This window comes from Haematobia irritans, chromosome 4 (assembly GCF_050003625.1).
Source record: "Haematobia irritans isolate KBUSLIRL chromosome 4, ASM5000362v1, whole genome shotgun sequence".
Classification (NCBI taxonomy): Eukaryota; Metazoa; Arthropoda; class Insecta; order Diptera; family Muscidae; genus Haematobia; species Haematobia irritans.
The window spans coordinates 158,978,986-159,001,776 of NC_134400.1; the positions used below are offsets into that span (position 1 = coordinate 158,978,986).

Sequence of the window (22,791 nt, forward strand, 5' to 3'; positions counted from 1 at the left end):
TCTAAAACTTTGTAAAAGATAATATCTCGCTGAAGATGATCACCGATGGTGTATTGAAATATCCGAGAATAGCAATATTTCAAGAATAAAATAATGAAAAACAATAACACCAACATTTTTCATTAGTTCTTGACCTCAAGCCAAATGAATAATCCCAAAATTGTAAAATTTTCTATAAATTTAATTGTTTTATATATTTATATCTTTCGAATAAAACAACATTTTTATATATTAACGACAAAAATTTGATCAACAACTTCAATAATAATTTTTGGTAAAATTTTCTTCAAATTTTTTAGATTATTTTTGGCACGAGTGGCAACCGTGGTTGCATAATTGACCGTTGGTGGCTACAACGATAATAAGAAATCATCTTTAAATAAACTGGTATATTGAATCTTTAGATTTAAAGATTTCAGATAAAAACGCTTAAAATATAGTATAAGGCTTATTCGGAAGATTTTACATCTTTGGTTGCATTTTTTAGCCTATGTTATTACAAATAGATATGTATCCTTTTTTGAATTGTATTTATCCTAGATTTAAGGCTAGATAAGTTCCTAAGACCGCCTTTATTTTAAAGAAACCACATCTTTGGTTCGGAATAAATACCAAAACTTTTAAGGGAAAGTTTTTTGGATACAAAAAAACTTGTTTTTGTGTGTATAAAGGGTGATTTGTTAAGAGCTTGATAACTTTTTTTTTTTAAAAAACGCATAAAATTTGCAAAATCTCATCGGTTCTTTATTTGAAACGTTAGATTGGTCCATGACATTTACTTTTTGAAGATAATTTCATTTAAATGTTGACCGCGGCTGCGTCTTAGGTGGTCCATTCGGAAAGTCCAATTTTGGGCAACTTTTTCGAGCATTTCGGCCGGAATAGCCCGAATTTCTTCGGAAATGTTGTCTTCCAAAGCTGGAATAGTTGCTGGCTTATTTCTGTAGACTTTAGACTTGACGTAGCCCCACAAAAAATAGTCTAAAGGCGTCAAATCGCATGATCTTGGTGGCCAACTTACCGGTCCATTTCTTGAGATGAATTGTTCTCCGAAGTTTTCCCTCAAAATGGCCATAGAATCGCGAGCTGTGCGGATTTAATTGGCATGTAGCGCCATCTTGTTGAAACCACATGTCAACCAAGTTCAGTTCTTCCATTTTTGGCAACAAAAAGTTTGTTAGCATCGAACGATAGCGATCGCCATTCACCGTAACGTTGCGTCCAACAGCATCTTTGAAAAAATACGGTCCAATGATTCCACCAGCGTACAAACCACACCAAACAGTGCATTTTTCGGGATGCATGGGCAGTTCTTGAACGGCTTCTGGTTGCTCTTCACTCCAAATGCGGCAATTTTGCTTATTTACGTAGCCATTCAACCAGAAATGAGCCTCATCGCTGAACAAAATTTGTCGATAAAAAAGCGGATTTTCTGCCACTGATTTTGGTAATAAAATTCAATGATTTGCAAGCGTTGCTCGTTAGTAAGTCTATTCATGATGAAATGTCAAAGCATACTGAGCATCTTTCTCTTTGACACCATGTCTGAAATCCCACGTGATCTGTCAAATACTAATGCATGAAAATCCTAACCTCAAAAGAATCACCCTTTACAACTCATTTTTTACATATAGATGGAGCTGAAACAAATATTTAACAGGTTGGCTGATAATTCCCCGGTCTAACAAAGAAAAAACACATTTTTTTCTCAAAATTCGTTTTTATTATTCAACATAGTTCCCTTCAAGAGCGATACAACGATTATAACGACCTTCCAATTTTTTGATACCATTTTGGTAGTACTCCTTCGGTTTTGCCTCAAAATAGGCACCTCTTCATTGCAGCAAATTTTTTCCCTGCGAGCATCCTTTTCAGGTCTGAGAACAAGAAAGTCGCTGGGGGCCAGATCTGGAGAATACGGTGGGTGGGGAAGCAATTCATGAATTTTTGCCATCGTTCTCAATGACTTGTGGCACGGTGCGTTGTCTTGGTGGAACAACACTTTTTTCTTCTTCATATGGGGCCGTCTTGCCGCGATTTCGACCTTCAAACGCTCCAATAACGTCATATAATAGTCACTGTTGATGGGTTTTCCCTTCTCAAGATAATCGATAAAAATTATTCCATGCGCATCCCAAAAAACAGAGGCCATTACTTTGCCAGCGGACTTTTGAGTCTTTCCACGCTTCGGAGAAGGTTCCCCGGTCGCTGTCCACTCAGCCGACTGTCGATTGGACTCAGGAGTGTAGTTATGGAGCCATGTTTCATCCACTGTCACATATCGACGGAAAAACTCGGGTGTATTACGAGTTAACAGATGCAAACACCCCTCAGAATCATCAACACGTTGTTGTTTTTGGTCCAATGTGAGCTCGCGCTCACATTGGACCAAAAAGAGATCCTTTGATATCTTTAAGGCCTCTGCTATCTCGACCAACTTCATTTTACGGTCATTCAAAAACATTTTGTGGATTTTTTTGATGTTTTCGTCGGTAACTACCTCTTTCACCGTCCTCCGTTTGCATACCAATCAATTATTGTTCATTTCCCTGGGGCAAAGTCTGGAAACTCATTATCAAGCCAAGTTTTTGCTTCCACCGCATTTTTCCCCTTCAGAAAACAGTATTTTATCAAAACACGAAATTCCTTTTTTCCATTTTTTTCACAATAACAAAAGTTGCTTCACAAAAGACGCTCTATCTCACAAACTAATTGACTTACAGACGTCAAATTTTGACACGAATCATTTGAAGGTTGGTACTATATAAAAATAATATGCATTTAATACTAGCGACGCCATCTATGTGTCAGACCGGGGACTTATCAGCCAACCTGTTATATGCGGATTTAATTGCCCTTAGTTTTTTTTTGGCTGGTATTCACAACCAAATTCAAAGTCTTACACTGAAAAAAAAAGCATGCCCGGTTCCAAAGATTTTGTCTTTACTTTAAAAATTTTGGTATTGATTCCGAGCCAAAGAAGCGGAGAATACAAGTAAGGATACTTTTAAGACACAATTCTCTTTTAAATTTAGGTTTTGTGTACTTGCTTCTAGGAAGCAAATTTTAATTTTTCGGTTTTTCAGCTATTTTTCTTCATATGCTATCAAAGTCCTTTAAAAACGAGTTAACGACAACTTTATTTTCCACATTAAGAAACGTCTTTAAAATAAAGTGTTGAAAAACATGTCCTATATTTGAACGATTTTTTGCTTTATAGTCAAGATGCAAAAAAACAACAAATTTAAAGACAATTTCATTAATTTTAAAGATTTTTTTCTGAATTATTAAAGTCAAGTTGACCTTAGCCCAAACATTTTTTCTTTCATGTTATGATACCCATTTTTAAGCGAAATCGCTTAATTATAAGGACAATACGACTTCATTGAAAAGTTTATCGACTTTTGGACAAGGAAAAAACTTTATATTAGAGAAATGCGTCTTCTATGCTAAGAAAAAATTGCATTCGTATTTTAAAGACATGAAATCTTTGACCTCACGACAATATTTTTTTCAGTGTAGGTTCCAAATCAATTTTTTTAGTATACAACTAAAAAGTAGTTTTAATATGAACGCAGAAGAGTTTGGAAATGTATACTATGAAAGATCTGATGTTGTTGCTATCTATCTATACAAAAAAATATTGATCTCATATAAAAGATAAAGTAAAGCTATATGTCATATTACGGGCAGAATCAATAAATTATAATTATTACCCTTTTTTCTTTAAATTTGTACAAAATAAACATGCAATAAAAAAATTAAAGGTTTAAGGAAATAATCTTTAAATTAATTGATATTTGAATTTTATTATTATTAAAGGCAAAAAAATCAATTGTATAGTAAAAGATTATTTGTTGAGGATGTTGAATTCGGGATTTAATGATTTGTATACAAGTTGGATTTTTAAACAAAATTAATCCAGACAGTCCTTTAACAAATGTGGAAACTTTAAATTTTTTAAATTAATGTTTCATACCATTATGTATTTATCAATTTGTGTATGAGTATAGGAAAAGTGTTTTCTACGTTAAACACAATTTTCGTAAAAATGTATTTAAAGAATTTCCATTACAGGCATTGCACCACACAGGAAGAAAGGAATCCTGTTGACTTTAAAAAAGCTCTCAACAAAGCATGACCAAAATCATTATTGCGAATGCCAAGCCATGCTATACAACAGCTACCACACAAAGGATACAATAACGAGGATGACGATGGCAATGACGATGATGAACACACCACAGACGGGCGGGCTAGCCAGTCAGTCAAGTCAAGCAGAGCAGACATGTTTGCAGGAGGCAGGCAAGAGGTATATGTGGTTGGTAGTCTCGAGAAGAGTTGATGCAAAAAGATCGATGATGGGCAGAAAAGGAGGAGGAGGAAATCCTACATAACAAAAACAACACCAGCATAACAAAGATTGTAGGAGATGAAAAGTGGAAAAGGGTATTATGAATAGGGAATATATACTATATATAGAGGAGAGGGGTAGGTGGGTAGATAGGTTTTGAATGAATGCATCAAGGGAAAAGTGGTAGGAGCTGGATGGTGTTTTTTGGTTAACGTACACTTAAAAATGTGTGTGTGAGTGGGCCAAATGATTTGGCAGGCATTTTCCATACTGTAAAGGAAGATGGGATTTTAAGGTGATCCATATACACCGCAATTTTATGTACAAAATGTGGATATAGTCTACGCACGCATCAGCAGAGACATATTGAAAAATTGCTTAAATTCAAAGAAATTATTTTTGAAAGCTACCATCAAGATTGGTTAGAAAATGGTACTTCGTCGAATGACATTGTTTATGACCAAAACAAAATTTTTGGGAAAATTTTAATGGTACACCAAAAAAAGAAATACTTTCCTCCAGAATGAAATTTTAGACAGACAAAACTCAGAAAACTCTTATCTCTGTGTATACTAAAGCCTATCGTACAAAATACTCGAAATTGTTAGTGATTCCTTTTAAGGAAACAGTCAATCTTCAGCGACGAAGATTTCGATAGCAAATTTAAGTTTATTTGAGTTCATGAACATTAACAGGTTGGCTGATAAGTCCCCGGTCTGACCAATAGATGGCGTCGCTAGTATTAAATGCATATTATTTTTATATAGTACCAACCTTCAAATGATTCGTGTCAAAATTTGATGTCTGTTTGTCAATTAGTTTGTGAGATAGAGCGTCTTTTGTGAAGCAACTTTTGTTATTGTGAAAAAAAAATGGAAAAAAAGGAATTTCGTTTTTGATAAAATACAGTTTTCTGAAGGGAAAAAAATACGGTGGAAGCAAAAACTTGGCTTGATAATGAGTTTCCGGACTCTGCCCCAGGGAAATCAACAATAATTTATTGGTATGCAAAATTCAAGCGTGGTGAAATGAGCACGGAGGACGGTGAACGCAGTGGACGCCCGTAAGAGGTGGTTACCGACGAAAACATCAAAAAAATCCACAAAATGTTTTTGAATGACCGTAAAATGAAGTTGGTCGAGATAGCAGAGGCCTTAAAGATATCAAAGGAACGTGTTGGTCATATCATTCATCAATATTTGGATATGCGGAAGCTCCGTGCAAAATGGGTGCCACGCGAGCTCACATTTGACCAAAAACAACAACGTGTTGATGATTCTGAGCGGTGTTTGCAGCTGTTAACTCGTAATACACCCGAGTTTTTCCGTCGATATGTGACAATGGATGAAACATGGCTCCATCTCTACACTCCTGAGTCCAATCGACAGTCGGCTGAGTGGACAGCGACCGGGGAACCTTCTCCGAAGCGTGGAAAGACTCAAAAGTCCGCTGGCAAAGTAATGGCCTCTGTTTTTTGGGATGCGCATGGAATAATTTTTATCGATTATCTTGAGAAGGGAAAAACCATCAACAGTTACTATTATATGGTGTTATTGGAGCGTTTGAAGGTCGAAATCGCGGCAAAACGGTCCCATATGAAGAAGAAAAAAGTGTTGTTCCACCCAGACAACGCACCGTGCCACAAGTCATTGAGAACGATGGTAAAAATTCATGAATTGGGCTTCGAATTGTTTCCCCACCCACCGTATTCTCCAGATCTGGCCCCAGCGACTTTTTCTTGTTCTCAGACCTCAAATGGATGCTCGCAGGGAAAAAATTTGGCTGCAATGAAGACGTGATCGCCGAAACTGAGGCCTATTTTGAGGTAAAACCGAAGGAGTACTACCCAAATGGTATAAAAAAATTGGAAGGTCGTTGTATCGCTCTTGAAGGGAACTATGTTGAATAATAAAAACGAATTTTGAGAAAAAAAAAATGTGTTTTTCTTTGTTAGACCGGGGACTTATCAGCCAACCTGTTATATCATCGCAGTGTTCTTCTTCATTATCATCGCTACTATATTTGAACCAAAGTTCTCCCTGAAGCCAAGTGTAAATTAAATTTGTCGATTTGTTTGCCTACTTTTTGCCACTTTTGATCCAATTTTACACAAAAGCTTCGCACTTATATTTTAATATAGTTAATATATTCCTTTGAAATGCTAAGATTTCCATAGTTTTTAGCAATATGGTTAAAACCGTTATCAAATTGTTCTTCTTTCCGGTGTGAATTCAACCAAACATAGAGCAAATCCCGGTTTTTGAAACAAAAACAGTCGAAAATGATAACGAATTTATTCTTCAAAAAACAGATAAAAACAATTTATAAAATTGTATAATATCTTCTACATTGTTTGTATTGCAGAAAAAGGTGCTAAGAAATAAAAAAACCGCTTGGAAGTGAGAAAAATGTGAGGTAAAATGCAATTGGCCAGAAAAGACTGTTTTTTTTTTTTGAGTTAATCTTTATGAAATTGTTTTTACATCCTGGAAAAGAATAAACGTTTATCACAAAAAGTATATACTTTCCATTCAAATAAACTTCCTTACAGCGAAAAAGCAAATGATAAAAAACGAGATTTGTTTGTCAAAAATTTCGTTTGGGAGGAAATAATTATTTTGTAAAATAAACTTAAAATAAAAAAGTATTAAAATAATTAAGATATTAAACAAAAGTAAAAAATTTTGACATATAAAAAATTTTTCTTAAAGGATTTTTTTAAATGGGATTTCGGAGTTGTGTCGTTGCGACTGTTATTTACCAGTTTTTTATGAAACATTTTTCGCACTAAATCGCAGCAAAAAGACGTGGTGTTTTTGATGTATTTTCTTATACGCGTTTTTTATATGAGATGTTCTTATATCCGGACAGGTGAATAAATCGTGTATTTAGGCGTAAGTAGCCCCAAAGGAAACAGCAGTCGAGTGTTTAGCACCTGAAGAAGCGGTTGATGTATTCAGAATGCGAATTTCAAATTAAAAAGTCTTACTATTTGTTGCCCACATTAGTGTTTATTTTAAGTGAGATGAGTATTTTTATTATACCCTGCGCCACACTGTGGAACAGGGTATTATAAGTTAGTGCATATGTTTGCAACACCCAGAAGGAGACGAGATAGACACATGGTGTCCGTCTGTCAGTGAACACATTTTTGTAATCAAAGTCTAGGTCGCAGTTTTAGTCCAATCGACTTCAAATTTTGCACAAGTATGTGTTTTGGCTCAGAATAGAACCCTATTGATTTTGGGAGAAATCGGTTCAGATTTAGATATAGCTCCCATATATATCTTTCACCCGATATGGACTTATATGGCCCCAGAAGCCAGGGTTTTACCTTAATTTGCTTAAAATTTTGCACAAGAAGAACAATGAATACTATAGTCAAGTGTGTCAAATTTTATTGAAATCGGTTCAGTTTTAGATAAAGCTCCCATATATATCTTCCGTCCGATAAGGAGTAATACGGTCCCAGAAACCAGAGTTTTACCCCAATTTGGTTGAACTTATGCACTAGGAGGACAATTAGTAGTGTAGTCAAGTGTGCCAAATTTTATTGAAATCGGTTCAGATTTAGATATAGCTCTCATATATATCGTTCGCCCGATTTACACTCATATGACCCCAGAGGCCAATGTTTGCTCCGATTTAGTTGAAATTTTGCACAGGGAGTAGAATTAGCATTGTAGCTATGCGTGTCAAATTTGGTTGAAATCGGTTCAGATTTAGATATATCTCCCATATATAGATTTCGCCCGATTTACAGTCATATGACCACAGAGGCCAATTTTGTGCTCCGATTTAGTTGAAATTTAGCACAGGGAGTAGAATTAGCATTGTAGCTATGCGTGCCTATGGCCTAATTTGGTTGAAATTTTGCACAGGGAGTAGATTTAGCATTGTAGCTATGCGTGCCAAATTTGGTTGAAATCGATTCAGATTTAGATTTAGCTCCCATATATATCTTTCGCCCGATATGCACTTATATGGACCCAGAAGCCAGAGTTTTATCCCGATTAGCTTGAAATTTGGACAAGGAGTACAATTGGTAGTATAGTCAAGTGTGCTAAATTTGATTGAAATCGGTTCAGATTTAGATATAACTTCCATATATATTTTTCGCCCGATATGGACTTATATGGCCCCAGAAGCCAGAGTTTTAACTCAATTTGGTTGAAATTTTGCACTAGGAGTACAATTAGCAATATAGTCATGTGCGCCAAATTTGATTGAAATCGGTTCAGATTTAGATATAGCTCCCATATATATATATGTTTTTCTGATTTCGACAAAAATTTTCCTTGTTAAATCGCCACTGCTTAGTCGAAAAGTTCCTAAACTTCCAATACATATATATCGAGCGATAAATCATAAATAAACTTTTGCGAAGTTGCCTTAAAATTGTTTCAGATTTAAACGTTTCCCAAATATGTTTACTAAAATTGTGTTCCATCTTAGTGCATTAGCCAACTTAAATTTTGAGTCTATAGATTATGTAAAAGTCTATAAAATTCTGTCCAAATCGAGTGATATTTAAATGTATGTATTTGGGACAAACCTTTATATATAGCACCCAACGCATTAGACGGATGTGATATGGTATCGAAAATTTAGATCTACAAAGTGGTGCAGGGTATAATATAGTCGGCCCCGCCCGACTTTAGACTTTCCTTACTTGTTTTACACATTTTTTTTCCTTACAATGCCTCTGAGCGACAAAGACACATGCCATATTTTGACATTTTGTGTTCTCTTACACACTGAAAAAAAAAGCATACCCGGTTCCAAAGATTTTGTCTTTACTTTAAAAAATTTGGTATTGATTCCGAGCCAAAGAAGCGGAGAATACAAGTAAGGATACTTTTAAGACACAATTCTCTTTTAAAATCGGGTTTTGTGTACTTGCTTCTAGGAAGTAAATTTTAATTTTTCGCTTTTTCAGCTTTTTTTCTTCATATGCTATCAAAAAATAAGTTAACGACGACTTTATTTTCCAAATTAAGACTCGACTTCTAGTAATGGGTGGTTAAATTGTAAGGGCCGATGTTGAATGTGAACGACACCTACACTGAAAAAAATATTGTCGTGAGGTCAAAGATTTCATGTCTTTAAAATACGAATACAAATTTTGCTTAGCATAGAAGACGCATTTCTCTAAAATAAAGTTATTTTCCTTGTCCAAAAGTCGATAAACTTTTCAATGAAGTCGTATTGTCCTTATAATTAAGTGATTTGACTTAAAAATGGGTATCTTAACATGAAAGAAAAAATTTATAGGCTAAGGTCAACTAGACTTTAATAATTCAGAAAAATTCTTTAAATTTAATGAAATTGTCTTTAAATTTGTTGTCTTTTTGCATCTTGACTACAAAGCAAAAAATCGTTCAAATATAGGACATGTTTTTCAAAACTTTATTTTAAAGAAGTTTTTTACTTCAAACATACCATAAGTTCTACTGGAAGTCGAGTCCTAATTTGGAAAATAAAGTTGCCGTTAACTCGCTTTTAAAGGACTTTGATAGCATATGAAGAAAAAAAGCTGAGAAAGCGAAAAATTAAAATTTGCTTCCTAGAAGCAAGTACACAAAACCTACATTTAAAAAGAGAATTGTGTCTTAAAAGTATCCTTACTTGTATTCTCTGCTTCTTTGGCTCGGAATCAATACCAAATTTTTTAAAGTAAAGACAAAATCTTTGGAGCCGAGTATGCTTTTTTTTTTAGTGTAAACGCCAAGTTTTTTTCCGAATTTTATTTGACATTTCTCTATTTCAGACTTACTCAATTTGAACCATGGAGAGATTCACAATCCAACAACGTTTTAAATGGTTCCAAGAAATGGCAACAGTGGATGATCAATTTTCGAAGAAAATCATCTTCAGTGATGAGGAACATTTTCACCTCAGTGGATTCGTCAATAAACAGAATTGCCGCATTTGGGCGAATGAGAATCCAAGAGTGATTGTCGAAAAACCAATGCACCCACAAAGAGTGACTGTTTGGTACGGTTTATGGGCTGGCGGCATCATCGGGCCGTATTTTTTCCAAAATGAGGCCGGTCAGGCAGTTACTGTGAATGGTGTTCGCTATCGTGAGGTGATAACGAACTTTTTATGGCCCCAATTGGAAGATATGGATGTGGACGATATGTGGTTTCAGCAGGACGGTGCCACTTGCCACACAGCTAACGAAACAATGGCTCGTTTGCGCAACAAATTCAATGGCCATGTTATCTCACGTAATGGCGATGTCAATTGGCCGCCAAGATCATGTGATTTGACACCGTTGGACTTTTTTCTTTGGTGTTATTTGAAAGAAAAGGTGTAAGTCGACAAGCCAGCAACAATTCAAGAGCTAAAGGATGAGATAGTTCGGCACATTAACGGCATAGAACCTCCAATATGCATCAGCGTCATCGAAAATTTGGACCATCGGATGAAGGTGTGCCACCGAGGTCACGGCGCACATTTGGCCGATATTTTGTTCCATACATAATTGAGTAATACCAATATATCATAATAAAATAAAATTACAATAATTTCCTAAATTCAAAATCAACATCGGCCCTTGAAATTTTAACCACCCTTCAGAAGTTATGCTGTGTTTCAGGTAAAAAACGTCTTTAAAATAAAGTGTTGAAAAACATGTCCTATATTTGAACGATTTTTTGCTTTGTAGTCAAAATGCAAAAAGACAACAAATTTAAAGACAATTTCATTAAATTTAAAGACTTTTTCTAAATTATTAAAGTCAAGCCTTAGCTGTTTTCCATCTTTTCAACCATGCTTGTTAGAGGTAAAGCGGTATTTCGATGATGTCGGTAAGTATATCTGTGCAGACGTCTATACAATGGTATGGATGAATGAAATGCATCCACACAGTGCATCCTTGTTGCAGCAGCTTTAGTCCAGGGTTGTGGCTGTTGCACTACACCCATATTTGATGGTCTATACTGGTAACTTCACAAAACACACACACACACATGTACATATATGTATATGAATACATATAGTAGTTCCTCTATAACTGCCGATGTATATATATTTTGCCTAAACTGTATTGTCGTCGAAACATATCGTACAAATACATAGATATATAGTTATCCCAGATACAAACATTAGTTGTTAGATTATATATACTAACTAGATATATATATTTGAATGAGTGCTTATATATATACGTTACACCGTTTATATGTATGTGTTTGCAAATATTGTGTCTACCTTATAATGAAAATTAGAATTTTCCATTAGGATTTGGTGCAAGCAATGTCTTAAATTTCACAGAACAAAAACTGAAACTTTGAAATGTGTGTTCTTTTTCTTGTTAAACAATAACAAAAATTTTATTGATGAAATTTGGTATTTCATGAATTAAGAGAGGGGAACAATTCGTAAATTCTAAAAAAAAAATAAACAAATATTTCATTGCAATGAATTATTCCACAAAAAAATTGAACCAAATAAGAGGACATTTGCACTAAGGATGTTTTGTGAGAAGGAATTCATTTTTAAACACTCAGAAAAAATTGCCTTCGAAACTAAAGGAAAAAATCTTCATCAATTTAGTTTAGCCATTTTATTTCCATTAAGGTAAATTTTTGTGTAAAATAATGTAAAAGAAAAATCCTAAACTGAAAGCAATTAAGAAGAGTTCATTAAATAGAATAAGGCATGGAATTTTATTAATACTATTTTCTTCGCTGGGTACAAGAATTTACTACTGCACAAGAAAATTGTATTCCCTGATAACAAAGCATTCGTAAAAGTAAACAAAAAACCAACAAAAACCAAGTTTTCTCAAATTTAGTAAAATTTTTTATAAAATTATAAATCGACTTCCTTTATTTTAGAAAGCTTATTATACATACCAATATTTTAGTTCATTCGTACTAACAAGTATTCAATCCTTTCAAAACTTAAGAAAACACACTTGTTAGAATATAGGAAATTTTCCTATATTTTTTATATCGACCTGTAATCGATATCTGTCATCAATGTAATTGATATGTGTGCTCGTGGGTTGTTTTTATACCCTCCACCATAGGATTGGGGTAATATTAAATTTGTCATTCCGTTTGTAACACATCGAAATATTAGTCAAAGACCCCATAAAGTATATATATTCTGGGTCGTGGTGAAATTCTGAGTCGGACATAGATAGACCGTCCGTCTGCCCGTCCGTCTGTGGAAATCATGCTAACTTCCGAACGAAACAAGCTGTCGACTTGAAACTTGGCAAAAGTAGTTGTTATTGATGATGTAGGTCGGATGGTATAATCCCATCCCCAGATTTGACCTCCGGAACCTCTTGGAAGAGCAAATTTCATCCGATCCGGTTGAAATTTGGTACATGGTGTTAGTATATAGTATCTAACGCCATGCAAAAATTGGATCATATCGGTCCATAATTATATAGAGTCTCCATATAGTCCGATCACCAGATTTGATCTCCGGAGCCTCTTGGAGGAGCAAATTTCATCCGATCCGGTTGAAATTTGGTATGTGGTGTAAGTATATAGTCTCTAGCAACTATGAAAAAATTGGTCCATATCGGACCATAGTTATATATAGCCCCCATATCAACCGATCCCCAGATTTGACCTCCGGAGACTCTTGGAGCAGCAAAATTCATCCGATTCGGTTGAAATTTGGTACATTGTGCTAGCATATGGCCGCTAACAACCATGCCAAATTTGGTCCAAATCGGTTTATAGTTATATATAGCCCCCAGATAAACCGATCCCCAATCACACAAAAATTGGTCCATATCGGTTAATTAGTGTATATAGCCCCCGTATAAAGCGACCCCCATATTTCAATTGTGGCTCTCTAATTACCGTGCAAAAGTTCATATTGAATTGTAATTATTTGTAGACTTCCCCATATATATACCGGTCAAGAATTGAATTATATACGTACATAATCTGCTTTTTTTGAACTAATATACACTGAAAAAAAAAGCATGTCGGTTCCAAAGATTTTGTCTTAACTTTAACAATTTTGGTATTGATTGCGAGTCAAAGTAGCGGAGAATACAAGTAAGGATACTTTTAAGATAAAATAGTCTTTTAAATTTGTGTTTTGTGTACTTGCTTCTAGGAAGCAAATTGTAATTGTTTGTTTTCTTTCAGCTTTTTTTCTTCATATGCTATCAAAGTCCTTTAATAACGAGTTAACGAAAACTTTATTTTCCAAATTCAGACTCAACTTCCAGTAGAAATTATGCTATGTTTCCAGTAAAAAACGTCTTTACAATAAAGTGTTGAAAAACATGTCCTATTCTTGAACGATTTTTTGCTTTGTAGTCAAGATGCAAAAAGACAACAAATTTAAAGACAATTCTATTAATTTTAAAGAATTTTTCTGAATTATTAAAGTCAAGTTGACCTTATTGAACATAAACAACAAACAATACGTCTATCAATGTTCGTGATTGTGTATAAAGAAAACACAAGAAGAATAACAACCCCTCCAGTCGTCTTCATTTTGGAATCTTCAATTAAAGGGTGATACGGTCAAAATTTGGTCAAGGGAAAACGCGTGTAAATCGGTGAAATCGTTTATTTAAAAAATCAAATTAGATTTCTTTTTCAAGTTCAATTAGTATAAAATTAAGGAAAAATATTCAGGTAGGCTTTCGCTTTTCCAAATCCGAATTGCCGGGCCTCACGCTTGACACCTGCCATCAGATTTTGTACAGCCACCTTGTCCACCTTCTTCGGCGCAGAAAGCCAGTTTGCCTTGAACTGCTGCTCGTCCTTAGAAGTTTTTTTGGTCTTCTTTAGGTTCCGCTTGACAATAGCCCAGTATTTCTCAATTGGGCGGAGCTCTGGCGTGTTGGGAGGGTTCTTGTCCTTGGGAACCACTTGCACGTTGTTGGCGGCGTACCATCCATGGCCTTTTTACCGTAATGGCAAGATGACAAATCCGGCCAAAACTGTACGGAACAAGCGTGTTTCTTCAGGAAAGGCAGCAGACGTTTATTCAAACAGTCTTTCACGTAAATTTCTTGGTTGACAGTCCCGGAAGCTATGAAAAATGCTGCTTTTCAAGCCACAGGTACAGATGGCTTGCCAAACCAGATATTTCTTTGCGAACTTTGACAGTTTTATGTGCTTGAAAATATCTGCTAGCTTTCCCCTTCCTTTTGCCGTATAAAACTCCTGTGCCGGAAGCTGCTTGTAGTCGGCTTTGACGTAGGTTTCGTCGTCCATTACCACGCAGTCAAACTTCGTCAGCATCGTCGTGTACAGCCTCCGGGATCGCGCTTTGGCCGTCGTATTTTGTTTATCATCGCGATTTGGAGTCACTACCTTCTTGTAAGTCGATAGTCCGGTTCGTTTTTTAGCTCGATGCATGGTTGTAGACGATACACCTAGCTTATTTGCGGCATCTCGGAGAGAGAGGTTAGGGTTTCGCTTGAAACTACCGGCAACTCATTTTGTCGTCTCAGCGGCTTCCGGTTTTCGATTTCCCCCCGATCCAGACTTCCTGGTTGTCGACAAACGTTCCCCCAAACACTTTAATTACGGTTGATTTGGCAACTTTTAGCGATTTTGCCAGCTTTGCGTCCGAGTAGCTCGGATTTTCGCGATGCGCGAGCAAAATTTTGATACGCTGCTCTTCTTGCTTGGACGGCATTTTGACAACTGAAGAGTGAATTCCAAAATCAAAATAGGAGCAACATTCTACACACACACACACACCTTCAAAATGAGGGGTGTTCAGGTTTTTTAAATGCAAAATTTATATTGACCAAATTTTGACCGTATCACCCTTTAGTCTCCTAATATGGATGAAGCTTACTTAAATTGCGTTCATAAATTTCTCAAATCAGTAAATTTGTCTTAAATTGTGTCTGTCTTGAACTTCATATAGCACTATAGAGATTCTAACAATTTTTATACCCTTCACCACTACTGTGGTACAGGGTATAATAAGTTTGTGCATTTGTATGTAACGCCAAGAAGGAGTAATCATAGACCAACCTTTTAGTATACGGATCGGCTTAGAATTAAATTCTGAGTCGATTTAGCGATGTCCGTCTGTCTGTCTGTCCGTCTGTCTGTCTGTCCGTCTGTCTGTCTGTCTGTCTGTTGATGTATTTTTGTGTGCAAAGTACAGCTCGCAGTTTAAGTCCGATTGTCCTAAAATTTGGTATAGTGTCCTGTTTCGGCTCAAAGACGATCCCTATTGATTTTGGAAAAAATCGGTTCAGATTTAGATATAGCTGCCATATATATTTTTCGCCGATCTGGTCATAATTGGCGTGTATATCAACCGATCTTCCTCAAATTCCGTACATCTGAATATTTTATGGGTCTCGAAAAACTTGCAAAATACCAGCCAAATCGGTTCAGATTTAGATATAGCTCTCATATATAGCTTTCGCCCGATTTACACTCATTTGCCCAAAGAGGCCAATTTTTAACTCCGATTTAGTTAAAATTTTGCACATGGAGTAGAATTAGCATTGTAGCTATGCGTGCCAAATTTGGTTGAAATCGGTTCAGATTTAGATATAGCTCCCATATATATGTTTTTCTGATTTCGACATAAATGGTCAAAATACCAACATTTTCCTTGTAAAATCGCCACTGCTTAGTCGAAAAGTTGTAAAAATGACTCTAATTTTCCTAAACTTCTAATACATATATATCGAGCGATAAATCATAAATAAACTTTTTCGAAGTTTCCTTAAAATTGCTTCAGATTTAAACGTTTCCCATATTTATACCCTTCACCACTACTGTGGTACAGGGTATAATAAGTTTGTGCATTTGTATGTAACGCCAAGAAGGAGTAATCATAGACCAACCTTTTAGTATACGGATCGGCTTAGAATTAAATTCTGAGTCGATTTAGCGATGTCCGTCTGTCTGTCCGTCTGTCTGTCTGTCTGTCTGTTGATGTATTTTTGTGTGCAAAGTACAGCTCGCAGTTTTTGTCCGATTGTCCTAAAATTTGGTATAGGGTCCTGTTTCGGCTCAAAGACGATCCCTATTGATTTTGGAGAAAATCGGTTCAGATTTAGATATAGCTGCCATATATATTTTTCGCCGATCTGGTCATAATTGGCGTGTATATCAACCGATCTTCCTCAAATTCCGTACATCTGAATATTTTATGGGTCTCGAAAAACTTGCAAAATACCAGCCAAATCGGTTCAGATTTAGATATAGCTCTCATATATAGCTTTCGCCCGATTTACACTCATTTGCCCAAAGAGGCCAATTTTTAACTCCGATTTGGTTGAAATTTTGCACAGGGAGTAGAATTAGCATTGTAACTATGCGTGCCAAATTTGGTTGAAATCGGTTCAGATTTGGATATATCTCCCATATATAGCTTTCGCCCGATTTACACTCATATGACCACAGAGGCCAATTTTTAACTCCGATTTAGTTGAAATTTTGCACAGGGAGTAGAATTAGCATTGAAACTATGCGTGCCAAATTTGGTTGAAATCGGTTCAGATTTGGATATATCTCCCATATATAGCTTTCGCCCGATTTACACTCATATGACCACAGAGGCCAATTTTTAACTCCGATTTAGTTGAAATTTTGCACAGAGAGTAGAATTAGCATTGTTGCTATGCGTGCCAAATTTGGTTGAAATCGGTTCAGATTGAGATATAGCTCCCATATATATGTTTTTCTGATTTCGACAAAAATGGTCAAAATACCAACAATTTCCTTGTAAAATCGGCACTGCTTAGTCGCAAAGTTGTAAAAATGACTCTAATTTTCCTAAACTTCTAATACATATATATCGAGCGATAAATCATAAATAAACTTTTGCAAAGTTTCCTTAAAATTGCTTCAGATTTAAATGTTTCCCATATTTATACCCTTCACCACTACTGTGGTACAGGGTATAATAAGTTTGTGCATTTGTATGTAACGCCAAGAAGGAGTAATCATAGACCAACCTTTTAGTATACGGATCGGCTTAGAATTAAATTCTGAGTCGATTTAGCGATGTCCGTCTGTCTGTCCGTCTGTCTGTCCGTCTGTCTGTCTGTCTGTCTGTCTGTCTGTCTGTTGATGTATTTTTGTGTGCAAAGTACAGCTCGCAGTTTTAGTCCGATTGTCCTAAAATTTGGTATAGGGTCCTGTTTCGGCTCAAAGACGATCCCTATTGATTTTGGAAAAAATCGGTTCAGATTTAGATATAGCTGCCATATATATTTTTCGCCGATCTGGTCATAATTGGCGTGTATATCAACCGATCTTCCTCAAATTCCGTACATCTGAATATTTTATGGGTCTCGAAAAACTTGCAAAATACCAGCCAAATCGGTTCAGATTTAGATATAGCTCTCATATATAGCTTTCGCCCGATTTACACTCATTTGCCCAAAGAGGCCAATTTTTAACTCCGATTTAGTTGAAATTTTGCACAGGGAGTAGAATTAGCATTGTAAATATGCGTGCCAAATTTGGTTGAAATCGGTTCAGATTTGGATATATCTCCCATATAAAGCTTTCGCCCGATTTACACTCATATGACCACAGAGGCCAATTTTTAACTCCGATTTAGTTGAAATTTTGCACAGGGAGTAGAATTAGCATTGTAGCTATGCGTGCCAAATTTGGTTGAAATCGGTTCAGATTTAGATATAGCTCCCATATATATGTTTTTCTGATTTCGACATAAATGGTCAAAATACCAACATTTTCCTTGTAAAATCGCCACTGCTTAGTCGAAAAGTTGTAAAAATGACTCTAATTTTCCTAAACTTCTAATACATATATATCGAGCGATAAATCATAAATAAACTTTTTCGAAGTTTCCTTAAAATTGCTTCAGATTTAAACGTTTCCCATATTTTTTTACTAACATTGTGTTCCACCCTAGTGCATTAGCCACTTAAATTTTGAGTCTATAGATTTTGTAGAAGTCTATCAAATTCTGTCCAGATCGAGTGATATTTAAATGTATGTATTTGGGACAAACCTTTATATATAGCCCCGAACACATTTGACGGATGTGATATGGTATCGAAAATTTAGATCTACAAAGTGGTGCAGGGTATAATATAGTCGGCCCCGCCCGACTTTAGACTTTCCTTACTGGTTAACTCCAAGTTTTTCGTTGAAAATATGAAATTTTCTTAAACGACAGAAAAAATATATTATTTTTAAAATGTTTAACTTAATTTTATCATGTTATATTTAGTAAAACATTTTAGTTAAAATTTTCTCAAAAAAAAAAACTACATTTTATTTCATTATGGGTTCATTTTTTTCTGGGTGTAGAAGACACATTACTCGGAAGCAACATTTTTTAGGGACGTTTTGTGATTCGACTTTAAAATGAAAATCTTTACTTTGAAAGAAAATTTTGTTGGACTAAGGTTAACTTGGCTTTAATAATTCGGAAAAATTCCTCAAAACTAATGAAATCGGTTTTAAATTCGCTTGATTTTTTTCGTTGGCGTAAAAGCGTTCAAAAATAGATGACCGTATATTATAATTGAAAGTCAGTTTGAATTTCGAATTTTAAGTTGCGTGTTAGCTGAAGGACTTTGATATTACATGACGAAGACAGATACACAGAAAAACTAATAAATTAAGATTTGTGAATCAATAACAAAACAATTGAATTAAAGACACTATCTTTGGAACTGGGTAAACTTGTTTCTCAGTGTATAAAACGTAATCAATGTTTCTCTATATCGAAAACGGACTATAGTTGTTTTTTTTTTATTTCCTTTTGGATTTTAGGCACAGGTTTTCCATTAAAGGACAAGCATAGTAAACATCCAGCACAAATACTATTCAAGCATAATACATTTTCAATTCTAGCTATCAGAGAAGAAAACCACTTTAACCACATTTCTTGGAAAAAAAAACATAAACCGGAATCAAAGTGAAAATTATGACACACTCCATAAACGATTTTAATTAGTGTGTGATTAACGTAGAGCATTTAGCATTCTAGTTGAAACTTTTAACATAGGCTAACTAAAAAAGAGTCGATGTTGATTGATTGCGATCGGTAAAACCGCAAAGCGTCACTTTTTAGAAATCATATAGAAAATAATTTACCAATTATTTATTTAGTCCTTGCAGATAACGAACTAACTTCAATCAGGGATGCAAAATTAAAATTTTCAATTGTACTAGGAAAACAAAAAAAGTGTACTTTTTGATTTCAAAATGTACCAACTTTAGTAATAAATAAAAAATTTCAATTGAAGTAAAATGTTGACAAAATTTTCTATAGAAGTAAAATTTTGACAAAATTTTCTATAGAAATAACATTTCGCAAAATTTTTCTATAGAAATAAAATTTTGACAAAATTTTCTATAGAAATAAAATTTTGACAAAATTTTCTATAGAAATAAAATTTTGGCAAAATTTTCTATAGAAATAAAATCTTGACAAAATTTTCTATAGAAATAAAATCTTGACAAAATTTTCTATAGAACTAAAAATTTGACAAAATTATCTATAGAAATAAAATTTTGAAAAAAATTTCTATGGAAATAAAATTTTGACAAAATTTTCTATAGAAATAACATTTTGAAAAAAAATTCTATAGAAATAAAATTTTTACAAAATTTTCTATAGAAATAAAAAGTTGACAAAATTTTCTATAGAAATAAAATCTTGACAACATTTTCTATAAAAATAACATTTTGAAAAAAATTTCTATAGAAATAAAATTTTGACAAAATTTTCTATAGAAATAAAATTTTCACAAAATATTCTATAGAAATAAAATGCTGACAAAATTAAAAATTTCACACAATAACATATTCTATAGAAATAAAATTTTCAATAGAAATAAAATGTTGACAAAATTTTCTATAGAAATAAAATTTTGACAAAATTTTCTATAGAAACAAAATTTTGACAAAATTTCTATGGAAATAAAATTTTGACAACATTTTCTATAAAATAAAAAGTTGACAAAATTTTCTATAGAAATAAAATCTTGACAACATTTCTATAGAAATAAAATTTTGACAAAATTTTCTATAGAAATAAAATTTTGACAAAATTTTCTATAGAAATAAAATTTTCACAAAATATTCTATAGAAATAAAATTTTCACAAAATTTTTTATAGACATAAAATGTTCACAAAATATTTTATAGAAATAAAATGTTGACATTTTCTATAGAAATAAAATTTTGATAAAATTTTCTATAGAAAAAAAAAAATTCGCAAAATATTCTATAGAAATACAATTTTGACAAAGTTTTCTTTTGAAATAAAATGTTGACAAAATTATCTATAGAAATTAAATTTTGACAGAATTATCTATAGAAATAAAATTTTGACAAAATAAATTTCAGACACAATATTTCACACAATATTCTAAAGAAATAAAATTTTGACAAAATTTTCTTTTGAAATCAAATTTTGAAAAAAATTCTATAGAAATAAAATTTTCACAAAAAGGAAAAAGAAATAAAATTTTGACAAAATTTTCTATAGAAATAAAATTTTGACAAAATTTTCTATTGAAATAAAATTTTCACAAAATATTCTATAGAAATAAAATTTTGACAAAATTTTCTATAGAAATAAAATTTTGACAAAATTAACTATAGAAATTAAATTTTGACAGAATTATCTATAGAAATAAAATTTTGACAAAATAAATTTCAGACACAATATTTCACACAATATTCTATAGAAAAAAATTTTGACAACATTTTCTTTTGGAATCAAATTTTGAACAAATTTTCTATAGAAATAACATTTCCAAAAAATTTTCTATAGAAATAAAATTTGGACAAAATTTTTTAAAGCAATAAAATTTGGACAAAATTTTTTATAGAAATAAAATTTTGACAAAATTTTCTATAGAAATAAAATTTTGACAAAATTTTCTATAGAAATAAAATTTTGACAAAATGTTCCATAGAAACAAAATTTTCAGTAGAAGTAAAATTTTGACAGAATTTTCTATAGAAATAAAATGTTGACAAAATTTTCTATAGAAATAAAATTTTCACAAAATTTTTTTTAGAAATAAAATTTTGACAAAATTTTCTATAGAAATAAAATTTTCACAAAATATTCTATAGAAATAAAATTTTCACAAAATATTTTATGGAAATAAAATTTTGACAAAATTTTCTATAGAAATAAAATATTGACAAAATTTTCTAAAGAAATAAAATTTTGACAAAATTTTCTATAGAAATAAAATTTTGAAAAAAAATTTCTATAGAAATAAAATTTTCGCAAAATATTCTATAGGAATACAATTTTGACAAAGTTTCCTTTTGAAATAAAATTTTGACAAAATTTACTATAGAAATTAAATTTTGACAGAAGTATCTATAGAAATAAAATTGTAACAAAATAAATTTCAGACACAATATTCTAAAGAAATAAAATTTTGACAAAATTTTCTTTTGAAATCAAATCTTGAAAAAAAATTCTATAGAAATAACATTTCGAAAAAATTTTCTATAGAAATAAAATTTTCACAAAATTTGTTATAGAAATAAAATTTTTGCAAAATTTTCTATTGAAATAAAATTTTCACAAAATTTTCTATTGAAATAAAATTTTGACAAAATTTTCTATAGAAATAAAATTTTGACAAAATTTTCTATTGAAATAAAATTTTGACGAAATTTTTTATAGACATAAAATTTTCGCAAAATATACTATATTAATACAATTTTGACAAAGTTTTCTTTTGAAATAAAATTTTGAAAAAATTGTCTATAGGAATTAAATTTTGACAAAATTATCTATAGAAATAAAATTTTGACAAAATTAAAAATTTCAGACACAATATTTCACACAATATTCTATAGAAATAAAATTTTGACAAAATTTTCTTCTGGAATCAAATTTTGAAAAAATTTTCTATAGAAATAACATTTCCAAAAAATTTTCTATAGAAATAACATTTTCACAAAAATTTTTATAGCAATAAAATTTTGACAAAATTTTCTATAGAAATAAAATTTTGACAAAATTTTCTATTGAAATAAAATTTTCACAAAATATTCTATAGAAATAAAATTTTGACAAAATATTCTATAGAAATAAATTTTTGACAAAGTTTTCCTTTGAAATAAAATTTTGACAAAATTATCATTAAAAATTTTAATTTTCGTGTTGGGTCTTTCCCTCAAAGTCCATTGTGAGTAAGTTTTTCCCTTTTTAACGAAAGAGTAACTTTCCCTTGCTGGTGCAAGCTAAATCGTTGAAACATGTCAAATTCGACATATACACCCAAAACATTGTCGCTAACTGAAATAAACATCTAAAATATACCATAAATAGAAAAGTTAAGCAATTTTTGAGATATCACGAAACAGTTTCACATCACGAAACAGTTTTCAGTTTTGAAAATTATTAAATATCGCTTTTAAGAACCTCTAGACTTTTAATATCAGCAAGCAATACTCTTCGTATTAATGGAGTGATAATATTATCTACACCAGGAAATAATT

General features: G+C 32.7%; 1 protein-coding gene across 3 annotated transcripts in view; it reads right to left on the minus strand.

Annotated features, from left to right (window-relative positions):
- simj (transcriptional repressor p66-beta simjang) overlaps positions 1 to 22,791 on the minus strand; it is a 124,209-nt gene that overhangs the window by 37,015 nt on the left and 64,403 nt on the right. The gene's annotated exons all lie outside the window — the stretch shown is intronic.